The following is a 23,690-nucleotide window of genomic DNA, read 5'->3' as shown; positions in this document are numbered from 1 at the left end:
AGTTTATTGATACACAAAGTGCAAATACAGTTGTCCATTGTTAACAGAAAGGATATATTGAAGACACACCAGCTTTTCCGTGGTCCATAACAAGGAGTACAAAAAGAATGTGCAATATGGATCAGAAATATATTTAAACATTTGGGGAGATATTGTTCAGTTGGGTATATGGGGCCGATGCTGAATTAAATTTGTCAAATTTGTATTGTCTGATGGCAAATAGGTGAAATTATGTTGCACTATCCCCTGCATTTCAACTATAGATAAAGGTTTATCCGAATTCCAGCATTTTGCGATAGTAAGTCTAGTGCAGGGGTGGGGAACATCCGGCTAGACCATTTGGTCCTGCCCGACATCACTCAGAACGTGCTGCCGCGGCGGTGGTGGTCTGATTGGGGTGGGTGCGTTCTAACCCGAGAGAGGACCAGTCCGGTCACCTGACCTGAGTCAGTGACGTGAGGTCAGGTGACTCAGGTCAGGTGACCGGACTGGTCCACTCTTGGGCTGACACAGTCCAGTCACCTGACTTCACGTCAGGAACGTGAGGTCAAGTGACTGGACTGGTCCACTCCCGTCATAGCACACCCCGACCTCACTCTGACCACCGCCTCCGCCGTGTCATTCCCTCCTTAGCTCTGTCAGCCCTTCTCATTCCCATTTAGGAGCAGGAAGAGGGCGGCGGTCTGAGCCAAGTATGGCGGTGGTCTGAGTGAGGTCGGTGCGTGCCGGCCTGGGAGTGGACCAGTCCAGTCACCTAACGTGAGGTCAGATGACTGTACTGGTCCGCTCCCGAGCCGGCACACACTGACCTCCTCACTCAGACCGCCGCATGCTCAGTACTTGGCTCCATCTGCCCTCCTCCTGCTCTTGACCTAAAATTTAGAAACTTAGCTGAAGCCTAAATGTTTTAACGGTTTCACGGACACATTCAGTTCTATTGGCCACGGACACCTATCCGTATCGCTATGGATGGGTGTCCGTGCCGTAGAACTGTGCCGGGAATTATGGAGCATGTCAGTTTTTTCGTGTTTTACGGGCCGTGCTCCCATACATTGTATGGAAGCACGGCCCGAAAATGCGGACGGCGTCAGCAGATGGCCATGCCAGCAATTGTGGGCCGTGATTACAGGCACGGTCGTGTGCATGGGGCTTTAGTCCCATAGAACTGAATGGGAGTTATGGAAACTGCGAAACTCAGCGAGCTACGCTGTTTTCTTCTTCATGGTCGGAAATCAGCCGGAACACAGAGAGGTAGAACTTACTGCTGCGAGCACTTTTTTTCAAAACTTACCAAAGAGCCGACTGCGCTCCAGACTGACCAACACAACATTATGAATACTTGCTAACATCACACTCCTCACCAAAGAGAAGCCGTTCCAGACATCACATTAGGGGTTAGTTAATTCAATGTTTGACCATATATAGCAGGCTAATTTTTAAGTTTATAATTTTGTATGGCCCGCGAATGATTTTATAAATATCCAAATGGCCCTTGGCAGAAAAAAGGTTTTCCACCCCTGGTCTAGCAGCTACTAGAACATGGCAAACCATAATACTATGCGTATTACGAATAATGTCTAATTGAAGAAAAAAATAGGCTAAATGAGGAAGCAGTGATATTGTCTTTCCTACTAATTTTGTTATATATTCAAACATTTTTCTCCAAAAAGAGGAGACTAGAAGGCAGGTCCACCACATGTCATATTTTTCCTCTACATCCACAGCCTCTACAACTGTAATGTCTATGGCCACGGCCCGTCGTACTGACTTACCCCTCGACGGCCGTGGCCATGGACATCTGAGTTCCTTGCAGAGTCGTCCTCCTGTGAGGCGCCGGCACTCACTTCCTGGTTTCGAGACTGTCTCCCGGAGGGCGCGCGCACGGCCTTAAAGGGCCAGAGCGCGCATATTGCAGGAAATCTGCAATCTAGCCCAGAAGGCTACTGGGCTATAAAAAGGGCCCTGCCCTCTTGTTCTTTGCTTGAGCTTTGTTAGTTTCTCAAAGTTTGTCTTGCTAATGGTCCCCTAATATCTTCCAGTTTCCAAGTGTTTCCTGTTCCTGTATCCTGTTTCCCGTGCTATCCAGTTCCAGTACCGTGCTGAGCTGTTGTCGTGTTGTGCTGCATACCACACCTGACGTCTACCTGCCGCCTGGTCCCAGCCGAGCCTGCCTTACTGTTGGACAGGTACCCTCTCTGGACTATAGACTCTGTACTTACCTGTTTGGTCTGCTGCCGTTCCGCTACACGGTACGGTCCAGTGGGTCCACACCCCGCATCGTGACAACAACACACATCAGCGTAGGTGGGATTAGATCTCTTGAGGATGGCAGGTGTTAGATACAATCTAAGGGTCAGTTTTTTTTGTCATTTTCTTAAATTACCATACCTCTTGCAATTTTTTTAGGCCAAATAGTAGACTTTTGCCACTCTAAGGGAGAAAAGGTCTTGGACCACTCACCTTCCCACTCTTCCATGTGCAGGGATTTTTTTAAAAGTTACCAGGAATATAAAATAGAGAGATACCTTTATTGAATTTCTGAAAGGTCGAAATAAAGGGAACAATGCCCAGAGGGAAATATGGGAAGGGTGGATTGTCATTTAAGACATGACATACTCTCATATAGGTATAAAATTCCTTTTAGGGTATGGGGTATTTCTCCCGCAAATGTGCAACCGGAGCCACACGACCATCCTTATAGAGGTTGCCCAAAAATGTGAAACTCCACAACAACTCTAAAGATCTAAATATAAATCAACTGATAAAGAAGATGTTATTGGAAGATGTTTTGTTGGGATCTGTTGATACTCTGATTGGGCCTTTAAAAAAGTGTTCCAAGTCGAGTATGTACATTTAACCCCTGGTGTAATGTTATAATCTTTAGTAAAGGTGGGGCCACAATGGCTTTCCACCCTGAGAAGTGAAGCTATAGGGCAAGAAACCAGCCATTTCTCAATAGCTTCTCACTTTTTTATATCTGTACAGCATCCAACAGCCACGGGTCTGCGCCAAAATGGCAGCCTGGTGGTAGGGGCTCCCATAACTCTTAATTTCCATGTGGTAGACAAGGTGTTAAAGTTTACTCTAAGCCTTTTATTTTGCCAGATAAAAGCATAGTAAGTATTGGAGCTTTTTGTAATACAGGTTGGGAAGGAGGATCCCCATCATTCTAAAAGTATAGAAGATGGTGGAAAGAATTTAGGGGGAAATTTAGAGTAACTAACATTTTGGAGATGTCTTCAAGTAAGCGGTCATAATTATATTTGAACAACTGACTTGTGGATGACATTAGGTTTATAACTAGATATTTTAATTCCATTGGAAATTATACCTGGATTGAATCCAACTTTTTGTAGGCCTCTTTAGACCCATGTTAAAAGAACAAGATTTATTTTAATTAACTTTAAATAGGATACCTCAACCAAATATATCCAACATTGAAATTACCTCATGGAGAGAAGAATCTGGAGAGGTGTTGGAGAGAATAATATCATCGGCATACAAGCCAATTTTGTTTTGAGATCCTTTAACAACAATACTTGAATGGATAAATTCTGTCTGATAGACTTGTCCAGGTGCTCCATGACAAGTGCAAAAATTGTAGGGGAGAGGGGGCACTGTTGTCTGGCACAGTTTTGGATAGGGAAAGAATTAGAAATACAACCTGTTGACAACACCCTCACAGAGAGGTTAGAATATAATGCCATAATAGCTGACTGTATGAACCCTGTATGAACCAAACTTGAGCTGAATGGAGTTGAAGAATCGTCAGTGGACCCTGTCGAACGCCTTCTCCGCATCCAAGGCAATAAGCAGAAATAGCGTCCGGGAGCGAGCAAATGCATGTACCAAATTTATGAGATGCCTGGTTCCAACAAATCCCTTCCTTCCTAACACAAATCCAACCTGGTCAGGATTAACAAGGGTATGAACTATGGGCAACAGAGGCTTAGCGATAATTTTTGCGTACAACTTAACATCAGAGTTGAGTAATGAGATGGGCTTAAAATGAACCGGGACCACCGGTGACTTTTTTGACTTGGGAAGAGTGATAATTGTGGCTGTGAGCATTTCCTTCAGAAAGGTGCCCATCTCTGCAACCTTATTAAAAAATTAAATCAGATATGGAGAGAGGATATTCTGGAACCTCTTATAGTATGAGTTTGAAAACATGTCAGAGCCTACTGCTTTGTGGGGTATCAGGGATGCCACTGACTTTTGAATCTCCTAAGGGTGAATGGGGCCAACAAATCTTGCTGTTGATCAGCTGAAATTTTGGCTAAGAAAATAGAGGAGAGGGAAGAGTCTATATCAGCTTGCAAAGGCTAAAAGACTGTTGGATATTCTCCCAGATTATACAGAGAGTGACAGTATTCCTGAAAATGGTCCATAATATGTTATGGACAGATAATCTTTGTACCCTTTGAGTCACGAAGGAAAGCAAATTGTTAATTGGCCGTAAGGCCTTTGAGACATTTTCTAAGAAGGGAGTTAATTTTGTTATTGTCTAAATAATAATTTGGTTTGGCCTTGCGAACCGTAAATTTGTGTTTGTATGCTAGCAGGGAATAAAGGAAGCGCCTAGCAATTGATCAGAAAGGTCAGGAATAGGGGTTGACTTATTCCTGTGCTTCAGTTCTACAATCTTTGAGAGCAAACAACTAAGTTCGGCCTCTCTTCTGCGTTTTTCTAAGGAGCTATATTTAATGGAACGCCCTGCATTACTGGCTTGTGAGCGTTCCATAAAATAAAGGGATCTGGCATAGAGGGCTCATTGATCGAAAAGTTTTGGGAAAGTTCGACCTCAAACATTTGTTAGTATGTTGAGTGGTTTGAAATTAGATTATTTAGTCTCTATAGAAAGAAAGAGAGAGTGGAGTTATTGTCCTTAAGGATCAAGGAAAGTGTGGTTTGACCAGTTATCATTCCAATATTGATAAGCAATTGAACTTTTTGCTAATGTATCAATATGGAGAATGGTAACGTATCTTTTAAGAAAACAGGAACTAACAATTTATTGATACTATTGTGTCAGTTAACAGACAGGGAGTGACAGGAATTCCATCTGTTTAACTAACCACTTTGTATATGATATATTAACATTATCTTTACCACATTATGTTATGTAGACATGTACCTGTAATGTTGGGGTAGGGAGACAGACAGGGGTGCCTTAATCTACCCTGCCTACTTGCACGGCCCGTCCTAGGCGACAGCGTACAACTGGGCTACGGTCCTTACTCTCAATAAGTGAATGATAGACAAACAGACAAGGGTACACAGAAGCTAAGGGAAATGGGACAGTTGCCCACGGCAACACCGTGAGCAACAAGAGTAGTGAACGAGCCGAGTCAAACCAGGAGTGTACGAGGTACCAAACGCAGAGCAGGAGCGTAGTCAGTAAAGCCAGGGTCAATTTGAAGCAGAGGTCAAAGTACTAGCATTAACAGCAGAGCCAGGAAACCAAACAGAATCACAGGCAAAGGAAGAGCAGGAAATGAAGATATAAATAGACCGAGGGCGGGAGCTAGCTCCATCTGGCCAGGCTGTGATAGGTTCTCCCACTCCTCAGCCTACTAGCCTGAGTGGTAGCAGATCGAGTCACTCTATCAGACCTAGGAGCAGATGCAGACTGATTAACCACGGGCGTCGACACAGAAGCTGTGTCTGGCAGATCCTTTACAGTACCCCCCCTTTTATGAGGGGCCACTGGACCCTTCCTAGGTGGACCTGGCTTATTGGGGAACCGAAGATGGAACCTCCTGAGCAATACCCCAGCGTGAACATCAGGCCCGTATCCTCTCCAATGGACCAGGTACCAGAGGGAGCCTTGGACCATCCTGCTATCCACAATCTTGGCCACCTCGAATTCTACCCCTTCAGGGGTGAGAACAGGGACAGGAGGTTTCCTCGAGGTAGCCAAGGACGGGGAGCAGCGTTTCAGGAGGGAGACATGAAACATGTCGTGTATTTGAAAAGACGGGGGTAACTCCAGCCGGAAGGAGACAGGGTTAAGGACCTCAATGACCTTGTATGGCCCTATATACCGGGGAGCAAATTTTTTGGACGGAAATTTAAGACGCAAATTTTTAGAAGATAGCCACACCAGATCCCCGACCACAAACAAGGGGTTAGCAGAACGTCTTCTATCTGCCTGAGTCTTTTGTATGCTCTGGGACGCCTCTAGGTTCTTCTGAACCTTGGCCCAGACTGTGCACAGTTCCAGATGAACGACATCTACCTCGGGATTGTTGGAACCACCAGGTGAAACGGAGGAGAACCGTGGATTAAACCCAAAATTTCAGAAAAAGGGGGAGACCCCTGACGGGTTACTGACCCGGTTATTAAGGGAAAATTCGGCGACGGGAATGAAGGAGACCCAATCATATTGACAGTCAGAGATAAAACACCTTAAATATTGTTCTAGAGACTGATTAGTCCTCTCAGTTTGGCCATTAGTTTCAGGATGGAAGGCCGAGGAGAAGGACAGATCAATCTCCAACTTTTTACAGAAAGCTCTCCAAAACAATGAAACAAACTGTACCACTCTGTCAGAAACAATATTGACAGGAACCCCATGGAGACGCAGGATGTGTTTGACAAACAAGGTAGCTAACGTCTTGGCATTGGGTAGTTTCTTGAGGGGCACAAAGTGGCACATCTTACTAAAGCGGTCTACTACAACCCACACCACTGACTAGCCTTGAGATGGAGGCAGATCGGTGATAAAATCCATTGAGATATGGGTCCAAGCGGCGATGTAGGCCTTAACGTCTTTAGGCAACCCAGGCCACCAATAGTTTCTAGCAATGAGGTGCTTGGTACCCAGGATGCCAGGATGGCCAGATAGTGCAGAGTCATGATTTTCCCTGAGTACCCTTAGCCGGATTTGCAGGGGAACAAACAGCTTGTTCTCAGGATGGTTCCCGGGAGCTGAACCTTGATCAGCTGCAATTTCGGAGACTAAGTCAGAATCAACAGAGGATATTATTATACCTGGGGGCAAAACACAAGCAGGATCTACTTCCGAAGGAGGGCTGGCTATGAAGCTACGCGACAGCGCATCAGCTTTAATATTTTTAGAACCAGCCCTATAGGTGACCACAAAGTTGAATCTAGTAAAAAACAACGCCCATCGAGCTTGTCTCAGGTTTAACCTCCGGGCAGATTCTAGAAAAAACTGATTCTTGTGGTCGGTAAAGACCGTTACCTGGTGCCTAGCCCCCTCCAGGAAGTGGCGCCACTCTTCAAATGCCCATTTAATGGCTAACAGTTCGCGGTTGCCAATGTCGTAGTTACTCTCAGTAGGGGAGAACTTCCAGGAGAAGTAGGCACAGGGACGGAGATGGGTGAGGGACCTGGTATCCTGGGACAAGACAGCCCCCACTCCCACCTCGGAGGCGTCAACCTCCACGATGAATGGCTCCATTTGGTTAGGCTGAATCAGCACTGGGGCAGAGATAAAGCACTTCTTGAGGATCTCAAAAGCCTGGACAGCCTCCGGAGGCCAGTGGAGGAGATCAGCACCCTTGCGAGTAAGATCCGTAAGAGGCTTAGCGATGACCGAGAAGTTAGCAATAAATCTCCTGTAATAATTAGCAAACCCCAGGAAGCACTGTAACACCTTCAGGGAGGCAAGTTGGACCCATTTAGCCACAGCCTGAACCTTGGCAGGGTCCATGCGGAATTAATTAGGAGTGAGGATTTGACCCAAAAATGGTATCTCCTGCACCCCAAACACACATTTTTCGGATTTAGCAAAGAGTTTGTTTTCCCGAAGGGCCTGGAGCACCTTCCTGACATGCTCAATGTGGGAGGACCAGTCCTTGGAAAACACAAGTATGTCATCAAGGTACACTACAAGAAATACCCCCAGGAAGTCTCTTAAAATCTTATTTATGAAATTCTGGAAGACCGCGGGAGCATTACACAACCCAAAGGGCATGACGAGGTATTCGAAATGACCTTCGGGCGTGTTAAACGCAGTCTTCCACTCATCCCCTTCTCTAATTCGGATAAGGATATTAGCCCCCCGAAGATCAAACTTAGAGAACCATTGGGCCCCCTGAACCTGATTGAAGAGATCAGGAATCAAAGGCAGGGGATACTGGTTCCTTACAGTGACCTTATTCAAGTTTCGGTAATCGATGCACGGCCTAAGACCACCATCCTTCTTCCCTACGAAGAAGAAGCCAGCACCTACCAGAGAAGTAGAGAGGCTAATGTAACCCTTGGCCAGGCTTTCAAGAATATATTCTCTCATGGCCTCACGTTCGGGACAAGAGAGATTAAAAATCCTACCCTTAGGGATTAGCTCCTGGTATCAAATCGATTGCGCAATCGTATTCTCTATGAGGAGGTAACACTTCGGAGGCCTTTTTAGAAAAAACATCAGCGAAGTCCTGAATAAACTCAGGTAGAGTGTTTACCTCCTCAGGGAGAGAAATAAAATTAACAGAAAAACAGGACGTCATGCATTCATTACCCCATTTGGTAAAATCCCCAGTATTCCAGTTAAACGTGGGATTATGCATCTGCAACCAGGGAAGGCCTAAAACCAAATCGGACGATAATCCCTGCATGACCAGTACAGAGCACTGATCCAAATGAATGGAGCCAACAATGAGTTAAAAAACAGGGGTTTGCTGCGTAAAATAACCATTAGCAAGTGGAGTGGAGTCGATACCCACTCCACAGGTTTAGGCAAATCAATCAATGGCATAGCTAGAGACATAGCAAATTCCACAGACATAATATTAGCAGAAGACCCTGAATCCACGAAGGCACTGCCGGTGGCAGACCTACCCTCAAAAGAGACCTGTAAGGGGAGCAAGATCTTATTAGGTTTCATATTTACGGGAAATACCTGTGCGCCCAAGCGACCTCCCCGATGGTCACTTAGGCGCGGAAGATTTCCGGCTGCTTATTCTTACGCCTTGGACAATTGTTCACTTGATGCTTGTCACCCCCACAATAGAAGCATAGACCATTCTTGCTGCGGAGCTCTCTACGTTGTTGGGGAGACACGGAGGCCCCGAGTTGCATTGGTTCATACGAGATTCCTGTGGAAGAATGAAGCAACGGAACCTCGGGAGCCATCATGGGGGAGCCAGAGGAGAAGGCACAAAAACGTTCAAGTCGTCGTTCCCTGAGATGTCGGTCAAGACGTACCGCTAAAGCCATAACCTGATCTAGAGAGTCAGAAGAGGGATAGCTAACTAATAGGTCTATCAGGGCGTTCGACAGACCCAATCTAAACTGGCACCTCAAGGCAGGGTCATTCCACCGAGAAGCTACGCACCACTTCCTAAAGTCAGAACAGTACTCCTCAACGGGTCTCTTACCCTGACGTAAGGTCACCAGCTGACTCTCGGCAAAGGCAGTCTTGTCAGTCTCGTCATAGATGAGCCCGAGAGCAGAAAAAAAAAAGTCAACAGAGGAAAGTTCAGGGTCGTCAGGAGCCAAGGAGAAGGCCCATTATTGGGGGCCGTCCTGGAGCTGGGACATAATTATACCCACTCGCTGGCTCTCAGAACCTGAGGAGTGGGGCCTTAATCGGAAATAGAGCCTACAACTCCCCTCCTAATTGAGAAAAAGTCTTCCGGTCCCCTGAGAACTGGTCAGGCAACTTGAGGTGGGGTTCAAGAGGTAAGGTGGAGGGCACTACCTGGTTAGCATCACGCTGGTTGCACCTCTGAGCCAGGGCTTGGACCTGTAGGGAGAGACCCTGCATTTGCTGAGCCAGGGTCTCAAGGGGGTCCATAGTTGTGTAGGAACCAGGGTAGAAAAGGTATATGTGCCTGTGATTATGTAATGTCGGGGTAGGGAGACAGACAGGGGAGCCCTAATCTACCCCACTCAGTCCCTGCCTACTTGCACGGCCCGTCCTAGGTGACGGCGTACAACTGGGCGATGGTCCCTACGCTCAATAAGTGAACGACAGATAAACAGATAAGGGTACACAGAAGCTAAGGGAAATGGCACAGTGAGCAACAAGAGTAGTGAACGAGCCGAGTCAAACAAGGAGTGTACGAGGTACCAAACGCAGAACAGGAGAGTAGTCAGTAAAGCCAGGGTTAAAGTACTAGCAGGAACAGCAGAGCCAGGAAACCAGACAGAATCACAGGCAAAGGAAGAGCAGGAAATGAAGATATAAATAGACCGAGGGCGTGAGCTAGCTCCGTCTGGCCAGGCTGTGATAGGTTCTCCCACTCCTCAGCCTACCAGCCTGAGTGGTAGCAGATCGAGTCACTCTATCAGACCTAGGAGCAGATGCAGACTGATTAACCACGGGCGTCGACACAGAAGCTGTGTCTGGCAGATCCTTTACAGTACTATTGTACATGATAAATTAACCTTATCTTGACCACATTATGTAATGTAAACATATACTATTTGTAGAGTCCATGGCCGCGAATCATTGGGTTCACTCACCCCCCGGCGGCCGCAGTCATGGATCTGTGAGTGTTGGAGTCGTGTCCTACTGCACCTGCTGTCGTCTGCCATGTCCAATGTCTTCTGCCACGTCCAGTGCCGTCTGCAACGTCCAGTGTCGCCTGCCACGTCCAGTTTATTCTGCCACGTCCAGTGTCATCCACCACTTCCAGTGTTATCTGCCACATCTGTCGCAACCTGCTGCACCCACCTACATTAGAGCTGAAGCCTCGGCTACTATCTGGACTATTTTAGGTACCCTTGTGTTACGAACTGCTATAGACTTTTGCATAGACTGTGACTAGGCCAGCTGCCTCTCCGCTACGGCGTAGCGGCCTAGTGGGTCCACATATCCTGTGATCCTGACACTATTGTATGCTAATTGTCTCGGTTTCCTGGTGCACAGGTCACACATACGTCATATTGGCTGTATAAACTGCTGTAATTAATAATTATGTCAGTTCTGAATAGGAAATCGGAGCTCTGTGTACACACAATAAGACTTCTTTAACCCCTTTACTACTTCCATACGACTATATACATTCCAACTGCCAATGCCCCGTGCAGTTGTCACGTATATAAATGTTGGCAGGCTGGAACGGGGTTTAATGAGTGCAGTGCTGCTTCAGTGTGAGCAGCGCTGCACTCTTATGTCTGCCGGGGCTTTAAGAGCCCCGGAATACACTCCCCACTGTAGACCCCCCACACACAACCTCCGCAAAACCTCCTGTAGATAGCGCCACCTAAACTCCCACTAGGAGCAGAATCCCTGGCTAGTGCTCTTGCCACGGATTCCACTCCTAGAGGGAGCCCCCGACGTCTCAACATCCCTGCTGTAAAAAGTGCCACCCCCTGTAGATAGATACACCCCCCCCCCGCTTTAGATAGCTTCGAAACCCCCCTTACCCCTCTAGATAGCGCCACCTAAATTCCCACTAGGAGCAAAATCCCCGGTGTCAGATCGCTCTGTGCTGGGGATTTCGCCTCTAGGGAGAGCCCCTGACGTCACTGTCCACCATCAGGGGCTCTCTGTAGGAGCGCATTCCGCAGCCGACACTCTGACGAGGGATTCCACTACTGGAGATGCCCCTGGCGTCACTATCCATATGGACAGTGACGCCAGGGGCTCTCTCTAGGAGCGAAATCCCCGGCCGACTTTCTGACCGGGGATTTCACTACTAGAGAAGCTCCTAGTGTCATTATCCATATGTGGACAGTGACGTCTCTACGTGCTATCTATAGGGGGATTGGCGCTATCTACAGGGGAAGCGGTATTATCTGCAGAGGGGTGGCGCTATCTGCAGGGGGTGGCACTATCTGCAGGGGGATGTTGATATCTACAGGGGGGAAGGTGCTATCTGCAGGGGGGGGTGCTATCTACAGGGGTGTGGTGCTGTCTGCAGGGGGGTGCTATATACAGGGGGTGTGGCACTATCTACATGGGCACAGTGGCATTATATGGGCACTACCTATAGGGGACACTCTGGTGCTATCTACATGGGCACTGTGTGTGGCACTATGTGTGGCACTATGTGGGCACTATCTACAGTAGGAACTGTGGCACTATTTACAGTGGGCACTATCTATGTGGGCACTGGCACTATCTACAGTGGGAAATGTGGCACTATCTACAGTGGTATTGCATCACTATCTACATGGAAACTGTGGTGCTTTCAGGTGGCTGGGACAAAAAAACACTAACGAATAAAATTCATCCATTTTTTTTAACGACCATGAAACACGGGTGGCAAATGGCGGGGAAAAACGGTCTGACGGCCGGGAAATGGATTCAAATTTTGAGACACATTGATGCAAAACAGCCATGAAAAACTGACAGTTGAACCGTTGTTAACTTCCCTTTTTTTACGTCGTGTGAATATAGCCTTAAAGCCTTCTTCACTCTCTGCTCACAACGATCCAGGGTGACAGAGAGAGAAGACGACTAATTGTTACAGAGTTGTACAGTGTATAAATATATATATATATATATATATATATATATATATATATAAAACTTTATCTATTTCTGTATACATATAATACAGATAACTATATATAAAAAAAAATAAAAAAAAGTATTTTTTTCACATTTTTTGTGATTTGTCTGCTCATAATAAAAATTCAAAACATGGAATAAACTAAACTAATCTAGAAAATTAAAGTCTCAAAAGTCTTGTAAAAAAAAAAAACAAAGTAAAAATAGTTGTGATATTCAAATTGGTTCCAGAGATATTATCGTTTAACCCCTTTAGGACGCAGCCTGTTTTGGCCTTGTGGCAAAGCCGATTTTTTCCAATCTGAAATGTGTTACTTTATGTGGTAATAACTTCGGAATGCTTTTACCTATCCAAGCGATTCTGAGATTGTTTTCTCGTGGCATATTGTACTTTATGATAGTGGAAAAATTTGGTCGATAAATTCAATATTTATTCGTGAAAAACCCCAAAATTTAGAGAAAATTTGCAAAAATGAGCATTTTTCTAAATTTAAGTGAATTTGCTTGTAAAACAGATCGTAATACCACACAAAATAGTTACTAGTTACCATTTCCCATATGTGTACTTTATATTTGCATCATTTTTTGAACATCCTTTTATTTTTCTAGGACGTTACAAGGCTTAGAACTTTAGCAGCAATTTCTCACATTTTCAAGAAAATTTCAAAAGGCTATTTTTACAGGGGCCAGTTCAGTTCTGAAGTGGTTTTGAGTACCTTATATATTAGAATACCCCAATAAATCACCCCATTTTAAAAACTGCACCCCTCAAAGTATTAAAAACAGCATTCAGAAAGTATTTTAACCCTTTAGGCGTTTCACAGGAAATAAAGCAAAGTAGAGGGGAAATTTACAAATTTCTCTTTTTTTTGCCGAAATTCATTTGTAATAAAAAAAATTGTGTAGCACAGAAGGTTTTACCAGAGAAATACAACCCAATATTTATTGCCCAGGTCCTGCAGTTTTTAGAAATATCCCACATGTGGCCCTAGTGCGGTAATGGACCGAAACACCGGCCTTTTGGGGCCTGCTTATTTTTAGATTATATTTTAGGCACCATGTCGAGTTTGAAGAGGTCTTGTGGTGCCAAAACAGTGGAAACTCCCCAAAAGTGACCCCATTTTGGAAATTAGACCCCTCACGGAATTTATCTAGGGGTATAGTTAGCACTTTGACCCCACAGGTATTTTGCTATATTTATTGGAGTTAGTCTGTGAAAATGAAAATCTACTTTTTTTTCTGAAATAACATGGACATTTTTAATATTTACAAGGAATAAAGAAAAAAATTCACCCTACCATTTGTAAAGCATCTTCTCCCGATTACGGAAATAACCCATATGTGGTAATAAACTGCTGTTTGGACCCACGGCAGCGCTCAGAAGGGAGGGAGCGCCATTTGGATTTTGGAGCACAGATTTTGCTGGATTGGTTTTTAGTGCCATGTAGCGATTGCAACCCCCTGGAGGGAACAAAATAGTGGAGACACCCCAAAAGTGACCCCATTTTGGAAACTAGACCCCTCAAGGAATTTTTCTAGGGGTTTAGTAAGCATTTATACCACACAGGTCTTTTGCAGAATTTAGTAGAATTAGGCCGTGAAAATGATTATAAACATTTTTGTCTACTAAAATGTTGAATTTTTTCATTTTCACAAGGGATAAAGGAGAAAAAGTCGCCCTAAATTTGTAACGCAGTCTCTCCCGAGTACGACAATACCCCACATGTGGTAATAATTTATTTTTTTAATAGAAATTAATTAACCTTTGCAGGACTGATCCCTTTTTGCTTTTCCATTTTAGTTTTTCACTCCCCGCCTTCCAAACGCCATAACTTTTTTTATTTTTCCATGAATTGAGCGGTGTGAGGGCTTATTTTTGGCAGGACGAGCTGTAGTTTTTATTGGTACAATTTTTTGGTAGATGCAAATTTTTGATCACTTTTTATTACATTTTATTTAAAGCTTTGGTGGCCAAAAACAGTGATTTGGGCGTTTTAAATTCTTTATTTCTTATGGCGTTCATAATGCGCTATAAATGACAATTTTACTTTATTCTGCGGGTCGGTACGATTACGGCGATACCAAATGTATATCGTTTTTTTATGTTTTGCAGCGTTTGCACAATAAAATCACTTCTTTATAAAAATAATTTATTTTCTGTATCACCATATTCTGAGAGCCTTAACTTTTTTATTTTTCAGTCAAAAAATCTGTGTAAGGGCTTGTTTTTTGCGAGACGGGTTGTAGTTTTTATTGGTACTATTTTCGGGTACATGCGACTTTTAGATCACTTTTTATTCTATATTTTGGGAGGGGTGGTGACCAAAAAATAGTGATTCTGGCATTGTTTTTAGTTTATTTTTTTGCGGCATTCACTGTGCTGTAAAAATAACATTATAGTTTTATAGATTGGGTCGTTATGAACGCGGTGATACCAAATATGTGTACTGTTTTTTAACGGTTTCATTTTTTTCCTATAATAAGAGACTTATTATAGGAAAAAAAAATATTTTATTTTTACACTTATACGTAAAACATTTTTATTAACTTTTTTTCTTTTTTCTTTACTTTTTACACTTTTTCTTTTTCTACCTGCAGCTCTGATCGCTGCTAGAATACATTACACTACCTTGGTAGTGTAACGTATTCCAACTGTCAGTGTGACGTCACAGTCACTCTGACAGTTAGTCTACGAGGACCAGCCAGAAGCTGTTCCTCATAGGCTTGCATACATGGCAGACCCTGGGGCCGTTGTCTGGCCCCCAGGTGCCATCACAAGCTTCAGCAGCCCCCACAATTGCATGGAGGCTGCTGATGTGCTACAAACCCTGTACATGCGGAGATCGCAATCGAGCCCCGCATGTAACGGGTTAATTGCCGAAATCAGCGCCAATGAGCCGCTGATCGGCAACTAGTGGAGTGTCAGCTGTCAGGGACAGCTGACCTCCCGGTTCTCGATGCACACTGTCGCCGACAGTGTCACAGACACTGTCGCCGACAGTGTGCATCGCGAACGGCAGTGACGTCCTGTCACTCTGACAGGAAGTCTATCAGGAGGCTGATCCTGATAGGCTTCCGTACATGGCAGACACGGAGGCCATTACTTGGCCTCCGATCGCCATGCTAGCCATCTGCAAACCTTACGATTTCATCGTGAGGTCTGCCGATGAGCTAGAAACCCCTGAATGCGGTGATTGCAATCGATCACCGCAATCAAGGGGTTAATTTCCGAAATCAGCGGAAATAAGCCGCTGATCGGCATACAGTGGACAGCTGGCCTCCCGGTTCCCGGTGCACACTGTCGCCGACAGTGTGCACCTGGAACCACGCAGTAACTGTACGTCCCTGTGCCTTAAGACACTGGCCACATGGACGTACAGTTGCGTCCTGGTGCGCATAGGGGTTAAAGAAGTGCATATAAGAAATGGAAAATTTTACCTGGACACAGGGGCATCAATGACCCTTGGTCATGAAAAGTTTTTGGTTTCTTTTTCAACAAGTTTTATTAGTATTTTGAAGAATTACAAAATATGTAATGAGATAGGAGGTAAACCTCTCAGACATCAAGATAATGACAGCAAATTAAAGAGATCAAATCAATGGACACAAAGCAGTGTAATGGTAAGGAAATTAGTCACCAAGAAGCATTATACACATGTCACATTAAATTCCGAACACATAGATTAGGAGGATTGCAAAGAACACAGAAACAAATGAACAAAGGGGAGACACATACAAAAAACAAACGAAAAGCAGTAGATCGCTGGATAAACAGGCTTTCAGAAAAGACCATCTAACCAGAGAGAAAGGTCAGGATCATCCCGAAACAGGGACCATACTGACCAAGTCCGAACAAAGACAGCGGACTTACCATGATCAACTGCCAACAATTCCTCCATTCTCATGAGGTTGTTCATCTCATTAACCCATTCTTGTAAAGAAGACAGAGTAGTGGACTTCCAATGGCGAGGAATCGCTGTACTGGCTAAAGTAAAAAAGTGCCTAAAAACGCCCCTCTTAAAGGGAATGTGTCGCTAGAAAAATATATATAAATTAGATTCTAATTTATAACATTTCCATGTGCTGGTCACTAGAGGGAGCAATTCCCAAAATTTCAGCATTGGCATGTGGTAAAGCAACCTCATTACTTTATGCTGCAAAATTGGAGAAGACACACTCGCTCTAGTGTTCTCTAATAATTCCCCCTCCTTTCTCCTGGCTAGTGCCAGGAGAAAGGAGGGGGTTGAATGTTCAAACCTCCTATACTGTGTGCCGCCATTTTTTGAGCGAATGCACAGTGTAGGAGGATTAGATACAGTGGTAATCACATAGTATAACACGAACATACACACACACACACATCACATACACAAACATAACTTACCTGCTCCTGCCGCCGCCGCTGTCGCTGCCTCCGCTCCCTCCGCTCCTAGTCCTTTCTTCTGAACATATGGACGGAAGCCGCGACCGTAAGTAGTCATCTTACTGTCCGGCCGCGGCTTCCGGTCCACATGAAAATGGCAACGGATGTCGCTCTGCCGAAAACCTTCCTTTTGGACTGTGTGGGAGCGGTGCATGCGCCGTTCCCACACAGACGCCGTACGCCATAGTGAATGGAACGGCTCCCGTTTGCATTCTCTATGGGGATATATGTGCCGTATTCCATCTCTGTATGTGTCGTTAATCGACACATACAGAGATGAAAAAAAAATGGCAGCCCCCATAGAGAAGTAAAAGAAAGAAAAAAGTACAACACAAAAACACAAATAAATAAAATTTATTTAAATGACATACTAAAAGCAATAACATATAAAAAAATTTTTTTTCGTGACACCTTCCCTTTAAGGTGACCCGGGAACCATGGAGAGCAAACCAATAGAAGGAGAAGCAATAACAGAAATATCAAAAAGCTTATTCCCAAGGTCAAATATTTTTTTTCCCATAAGGGACACAGCCTAGGACAATCCCACCAAATGTGCAACATAGTTTCAGGGGCACTACCACACCTCCAACAATCCTCGGACACATTAGGGAATATCCTATGGAGAAAGGCAGGGCAACAGTACCATCTCGTGAGAATTTTATAATTTTTTTCTTGTGCAAAGCAGGAGGTCGGTAATTTGTGAGCTAAGAGGAATGATGTTTGCCAATCTTCCTCAGAATGTTGATTCCCCATCTCTCCATCCCATGCCGGAGTGAACACCAACTGAGAAGAAGAGTAAGGGTATGTTCACACACACGATTTACGGACGTAATTCGGGCGTTTTAACCCCCGAATTACGTCCGAATTTACGGCTTGAAAGCGTTGACAAACATCTGCCCATTGAAAGCAATGGGCTGACGTTTGTCTGTTCACACGAGGCGTATATTTGGAGCCGTTATTCATTGACTCCAATGAAAAGCTGCGCCAATTACGTCCGTTCAAGCGCCTGCACATGCCTTACGGCTGAAATTACGGGGATGTTTTCTCCTGAAAACATCCCCGTAATTTCAGCCGTTACGGACGCTGCCGTGTGAACATACCCTAAGAAGGCTGGAGAATCCCATGCAGATAGGATAACATGTGAGAAGGAGCAGAAGACAACGACAAATAGAGCTCCAAGGGAGTCTTATCCTGCAGAAAAGCAGTGCAGTCTCCCATGGAAGAAAGGTACGACCTTAGTTGAAAATAGGACCACCAGGTTGCATGCCTCCCTGGGCAGGACTCTGAAACAGTAGCAAGAGAAAGAATATCTCCAGTAGGTGCAAGGGTCTGAGCCAAGTAAACACCATCCTGTCTTCCCCAGCAAAGGAATGTATCCGCTGCTATGGCTGGAGGAAAGGATTGGTTGTCAAAGAGAGGAGTTAATGGACTCGCCTATGAGAAAGGTCAGAAGTGCCAATAATACTCTCCCATACAGCAAGAAATTGACGTGTGATAAAAGGTAGAGAAGACATTGGTCTTTGTGAGCTATTCAGCCAAGGCAGGTGCAAGAGGAGACATGCTCTTCTCAATGCGCACCCATTGCTTACCAGCATGTGAACAGAACCAGTCCACCAAGAGTGCGGCTTGATGATATCGTTTGAAATCCGGTAAGCCCGCACCACCCTCAAGTTTAGGATGACTGAGGACAGAGAACCTAATCCGAGGTTTCAAAGAACCCCACACAAATTTGGTAATGGCACGGTGCAACTTCCTAAAGAAGGCAGTTGGCACTATGAGAGGGACGGTTTGAAATATGTACAAGAATTTCGGTAAGATGTCCAATAGTGTTAATACGACCAAACCACGACATGCGACCACAACCATACACTTCCAAGTCTCGCAAAGTACGCTGCAAGACAGGAGTATAGTTCAGCTTAACCCCTTCCCAACATTTGTAAGTATACGACATGGAAAGCCAGTGCTTCCCACAAAATGTCGTATACCTACTACAAACGGGAAAAAGGTTATAGTAAAAAATAAGAAAGTTTTAAAGTAAAGAAGTCTGCTGTTCATAACAGCAGGCCATCTGTACACGATGCCCAGGGGGGTGTCGCCTCCCCCCTGCATCGGCGATCACCGCCATTGGCCGGTCAATTCAGACCTGCCAATTTCGGCCGTTTGTGGCTTTAGCCAATTACTGTGCCACAGGACACAGTCATATGGTGGTGATTGGTGCTGTCTAGGACAGCACCAATCCCTACCATGTTCCATGTAAAAAATGACGGTGACGCCACCCCCACTGATCGCTACGTTTGGTCGGTCTGCACCGACCGACCAATCGCAGCCATGGCGGGTGTTTGAAACACCCTCCACCAGCCCTGCCCTTCTCATTCCGGTTAGGAACGGTGAGCAGAGCTTTTGTGACCGTCTGTGAGCTGATACGTACCGGTTCTGAGGCCTGTGCTGCGATCCTGCTGTGACCTCTTCATCCATCTGCTTCCTGCTGCTGTGTGATCACCTCTGCTGTGGTCATCATCATCAACTGTGCTGCTGCTGATTTTTTTTTTAGCAGCAGTACTAGTTTTGTCCCTAAATTTCTTATCCCTGTACCCTTCCCCCTCCCCCTCTCCCCCTTTTTACATCCTGCGGCCGCTGAGTGCGGATCAGTGACCGCCATCACCGATCGCTCTGTGCGCTCAATTTTTTGCACAGCACTTTTTTTTCTGTTTTCTGCAGTGCGCCCTGCAGCCACTGAGTGCCGATCAGTGACCGCCATCACTGATCAGGATCTGTGGTAATTTTTTTGACGCAGTTATTTTTTATTGTCTTTTTGTACCCATTGTACACACCATTTTAGTGTGTGCATCCTGCGACCGCTGAGCACTGATCAGTGACCGCCATCACTGATCAGCATTTGTGCAAAATTTTTGGCGCAGGTTTTTTATTTTTGTCCTTTTTTTTACTGCACCATATTTTGTGTGCGCCCTGTGGCTACTGAGTGCTGAGTCTATAATCAGCCTCAATGGTAATTTGTTGACGCAGGTTTTTTTGGGCCTCTTTATTTTTTTATATAATTCTAAAAAAGAGTAACTTTAGGGCGTTAGAGTAGCGGACGTTTACTGACGTTCGTTTTGTAAAAAAAATATATAGCAGAAGTTTTAGCTATATATTTTTTCTACAGTTTTAGAGTAAATGTACAGCTTATAGTTAGAATCCATTAGTGATGGACATTCAGTTTATTTTAACTGAAGTTCGTTCACTAAATTTTTGATAGCGTAGCGACAATTTTTGTATAAATTTACAGCGTTATAGTTAGCGTCAGTTAGTGACGGACATTCAGTTTTTTTTAACTGAAGTTCGTTGACTAAATTTTTGATAGCGTAGCGACAGTTTTAGAGTCAATTTAAAGCGTTATAGTTAGCGTCAGTTATTCATTTGTTAGTGTCAGGTAGTCAGGAGTTTTATATTGGACGTTCAGTAAATTTCTTTCTCTTAAATTTTTATCTTATTCTTTTCTTCTTTTTCTTCTCTTCTTTTTTTTTTTTTCTATAAATTTCATTTACACGTGTTAAAGCACAACACACACAACCACCTCTATAAAAATAAATTATTACACGTGTTGAAGAACTACATACCCCCGTAATAAAAATGTCCCAATCATCCAAAAGGGTCTACTCAGCCGAGGAGGCATACGCCATCCTGGCCTCTGACACTGAATCGGCCAGGGAGGGAGAAGAGAAAATGGCCCCATTTCTCTTTAGCTCCTCCTCATCCTCATCCAGTGATGAGGAACCCCCCACAAAGGCGCCCCAGGACATCAGCTCAGGCAATCCCCCAAATTAGTGATATCATGTGGAACCCACCCCCTGAGAATTATGAGCCTCACATTTCGGATTTCACAGGGAGCTCAGGAATTCGGTTAGAGACTGCAGGCCTCACAGAAATTGACTTTTTCAAGGTCTTTTTCTCTGAGGATTTTGGTAATGTAATCGTGGCCCAGACAAATTTATACGCCCAGCAATTTTTAGCCCAAAACCCTACGTCATCATTTGCTAGGTGGACCCCCATAGAGGTAGCAGAGATTATGAAATTTTGGGGCCTTGTGCTACATATGGACCTAGTAAAAAAGCCAGAGATTAGGAAATACTGGAGTACGGAAGTTTTATACACCACCCCATTTAATCGCATGGCAATGACCCGGACATGTTTTGAAATGATTCTGAAATTTTTGCATTATAATGATAATGCACCGTGCCCGCCCTGTGATGACCCCACATATGACCGCCTATTCAAATTCAGGCCAGTCATTGATCATTTCTGCTCCAAATTTCAAGAATCTTACACCCCTGAAAAGAACATAGCAATAGACGAGTCCCTTGTACATTTTAAGGGGGGACTAAAATTCCGCTAATACCTGCCAAGCAAGAGGGTGAGGTATGGAATTAAAATGTACAAGCTGTGTGAGAGCAGCACAGGGTACACCTACAGGCTTAGGGTTTATGAAGGGAAGGAAACCAGGATAGAACCTCCAGAATGCCCCCCTGTCCTGGGAGTTAGTGGGAAAATAGTGTGGGATTTGATGCACCCACTACTGGATCAGGGTTATCACCTTTACGTGGATAACTTCTACACCTGCATCCCATTATTTAACTGCCTCTCCACCAGAAGTACTGTAGCATGCGGCACCGTGCGCAAAAACCAGAGAGGCCTCTCTAAAACTTTGATTGGGCAACCAATAAGAAAGGGAGAAAGCAGGTCACTAAATAGCGAGAACTTTTTGCTGGTCAAGTATAAGGACAAGAGGAATGTCCTTATGTTGACCACAATACACGGTTAGCGGCAGCACCCATGTACCTGTCCGAGGTAGCACTACAATGACCCCCAAGCCAGATTGCATCCTAGGCTACAATAAGTACATGGGAGGGGTTGATCTCTCCGATCAAGTACTAAAGCCATACAGTGCCATGCGGAAAACAAAGGTCTGGTACAAAAAGCTGGCCATGCACATGGTACAGATGGCATTGTATAACGCTTACGTACTATACCAATGTGCAGGCCGGACAGGGACATTCCTTAATTTTCAAGAGATGGTTATCAAGGCCCTTGTATTTGGGAACAAGGAAGGGGAGGGCCCCAGTACTTCTAGAAGCGATGGTTCACGTATTGTACCAGGACAACACTTTCCCAGCAAAATCCCCTCCACTGGTAAAAAGGGAAGGACCCAAAAAAGGTGCAAAGTGTGCTACAAAAGGGGGAGAAGAAAAGACACCATTTATCAGTGCGACACCTGCCCCGAAAAACCTGGCCTGTGTATAAAGGAGCTGCTTCAAAGTTTATCACACATGCATGGATTTTTAATTGGATCATTTATTTAAATGCTCACTATACCCCTAAATTATTTCCTTGAGTGGCATTGTTTCCCAAAAGTGCTCAATTTTGGGGGGTTTCCAATGTTTTATCGCCTCAGGGGCTTTGCAAATGTGACATGGCCACCGCAAACCATTCCTGCTAAATTTGAGCTCCAAATGGCGCTCTTTCCCTTCTCAGCCCTGCCGTGTGTCTAAACAGCCGTTTATGACCACATGTGGGGTATTGTTTTACACAGTAGAAATTGCTTTACAAAGTTTGTGGAGCTTTTTATCCTTTTGCCCTTGTGGAAATGTAAAAAAAAATAGCTAAACCTACATTTTATTTGAAAAAATTTAGATTTTCTTTTTCATGGCCTACTTCCAATAATTTCTGCAAAAATCCTGTGGCGTCAAAATGCTCACTATACCCCTAGATGATTTCCTCAAGGGGTGTAGTTTCCAAAACGGGGTCACTTGTGGGGGTTTCTACTGTTTTGTCCCCTCAGGGGCTTTGCAAATGCGACATGGCCTCCGCAAACCATTCCTGCTAAATTTGGGCTCCAAATAGCGCTCTTTCCCTTCTCAGCCCTGCCATGTATCCGAACAGCCTTTTATGACCACATATGGGGTATTGTTTTACTCGGTAGAAATAGCTTTACAAATTTTGTGGAGCTTTTTCTCCTTTCGCCTTTGTGGAAATGAAAAAAAATTAGCTAAACCTACATTTTATTTGAAAAAATGTTGTTTTTCATTTTTACGGCCTACTTCCAATAGTTTCTGCAAAAATCCTGTAGGGTCAAAATGCTCACTATACCCCTAGATAATTTCCTCAAGGGGTGTAGTTTTCAAAATAGGGTCACTTATGGGGGGTTTCCACGGTTTTGTCCCCTAAGGGGCTTTGCAAATGTGCCATGGCCTCCGCAAACCATTCCTGCTAAATTTGAGCTCCAAAAGCCAAATGGCGCTCTTTTCCTTCTGAGCCCTACCGTGTGTCCAAACAGCCGCTTATAACCACATGTGGGGTACTGTTTTACTCGGGAGAGATTGCTTCACACATTTTGTGGAGTTTTTTTCTCCTTTTGCCCTTGTGGAAATGAAAAAAAATTAGCTAAACCTACATTTTATCTGAAAAAATGTTGTTTTTCATTTTTATGGTCTACTTCCAATAATTTCTGCAAAAATCCTGTAGGGTCAACATGCTCACTATACCCCTAGATAACTTCCTCAAGGGGCGTAGTTTCCAAAATTGGGTCACTTTTGGGGGTTTTCCACTGGTTTGTCCCCTCAGGGGCTTTGCAAATGCGACATGGCCTCCGCAAACCATTCCTGCTAAATTTGGGCTCCAAAAGCCAAATGGCGCTCTTTCCCTTCTCAGCCTTGCCGTGTGTCCAAACAGCCATTTATGACCACATGTGGGATACTGTCTTACTCGGGAGAGATTGCTTTACAAAGTTTGTGGAGCTTTTTCTCCTTTTGCCCTTGTGGAAATGAAAAAAAATTAGCTAAA

The 23,690-nt window shown here is 44.6% G+C and overlaps 1 protein-coding gene across 1 annotated transcript in view; it reads right to left on the bottom strand.

The window, feature by feature from the left end:
• TMEM233 (transmembrane protein 233) overlaps positions 1–23,690 on the bottom strand; it is a 120,409-nt gene that overhangs the window by 60,685 nt on the left and 36,034 nt on the right. The gene's annotated exons all lie outside the window — the stretch shown is intronic.

The sequence above is a fragment of the Rhinoderma darwinii genome, chromosome 1, assembly GCF_050947455.1.
Source record: "Rhinoderma darwinii isolate aRhiDar2 chromosome 1, aRhiDar2.hap1, whole genome shotgun sequence".
NCBI classification, from domain to species: Eukaryota; Metazoa; Chordata; class Amphibia; order Anura; family Rhinodermatidae; genus Rhinoderma; species Rhinoderma darwinii.
This window is presented reverse-complemented; position numbering and strand designations above follow the sequence as displayed.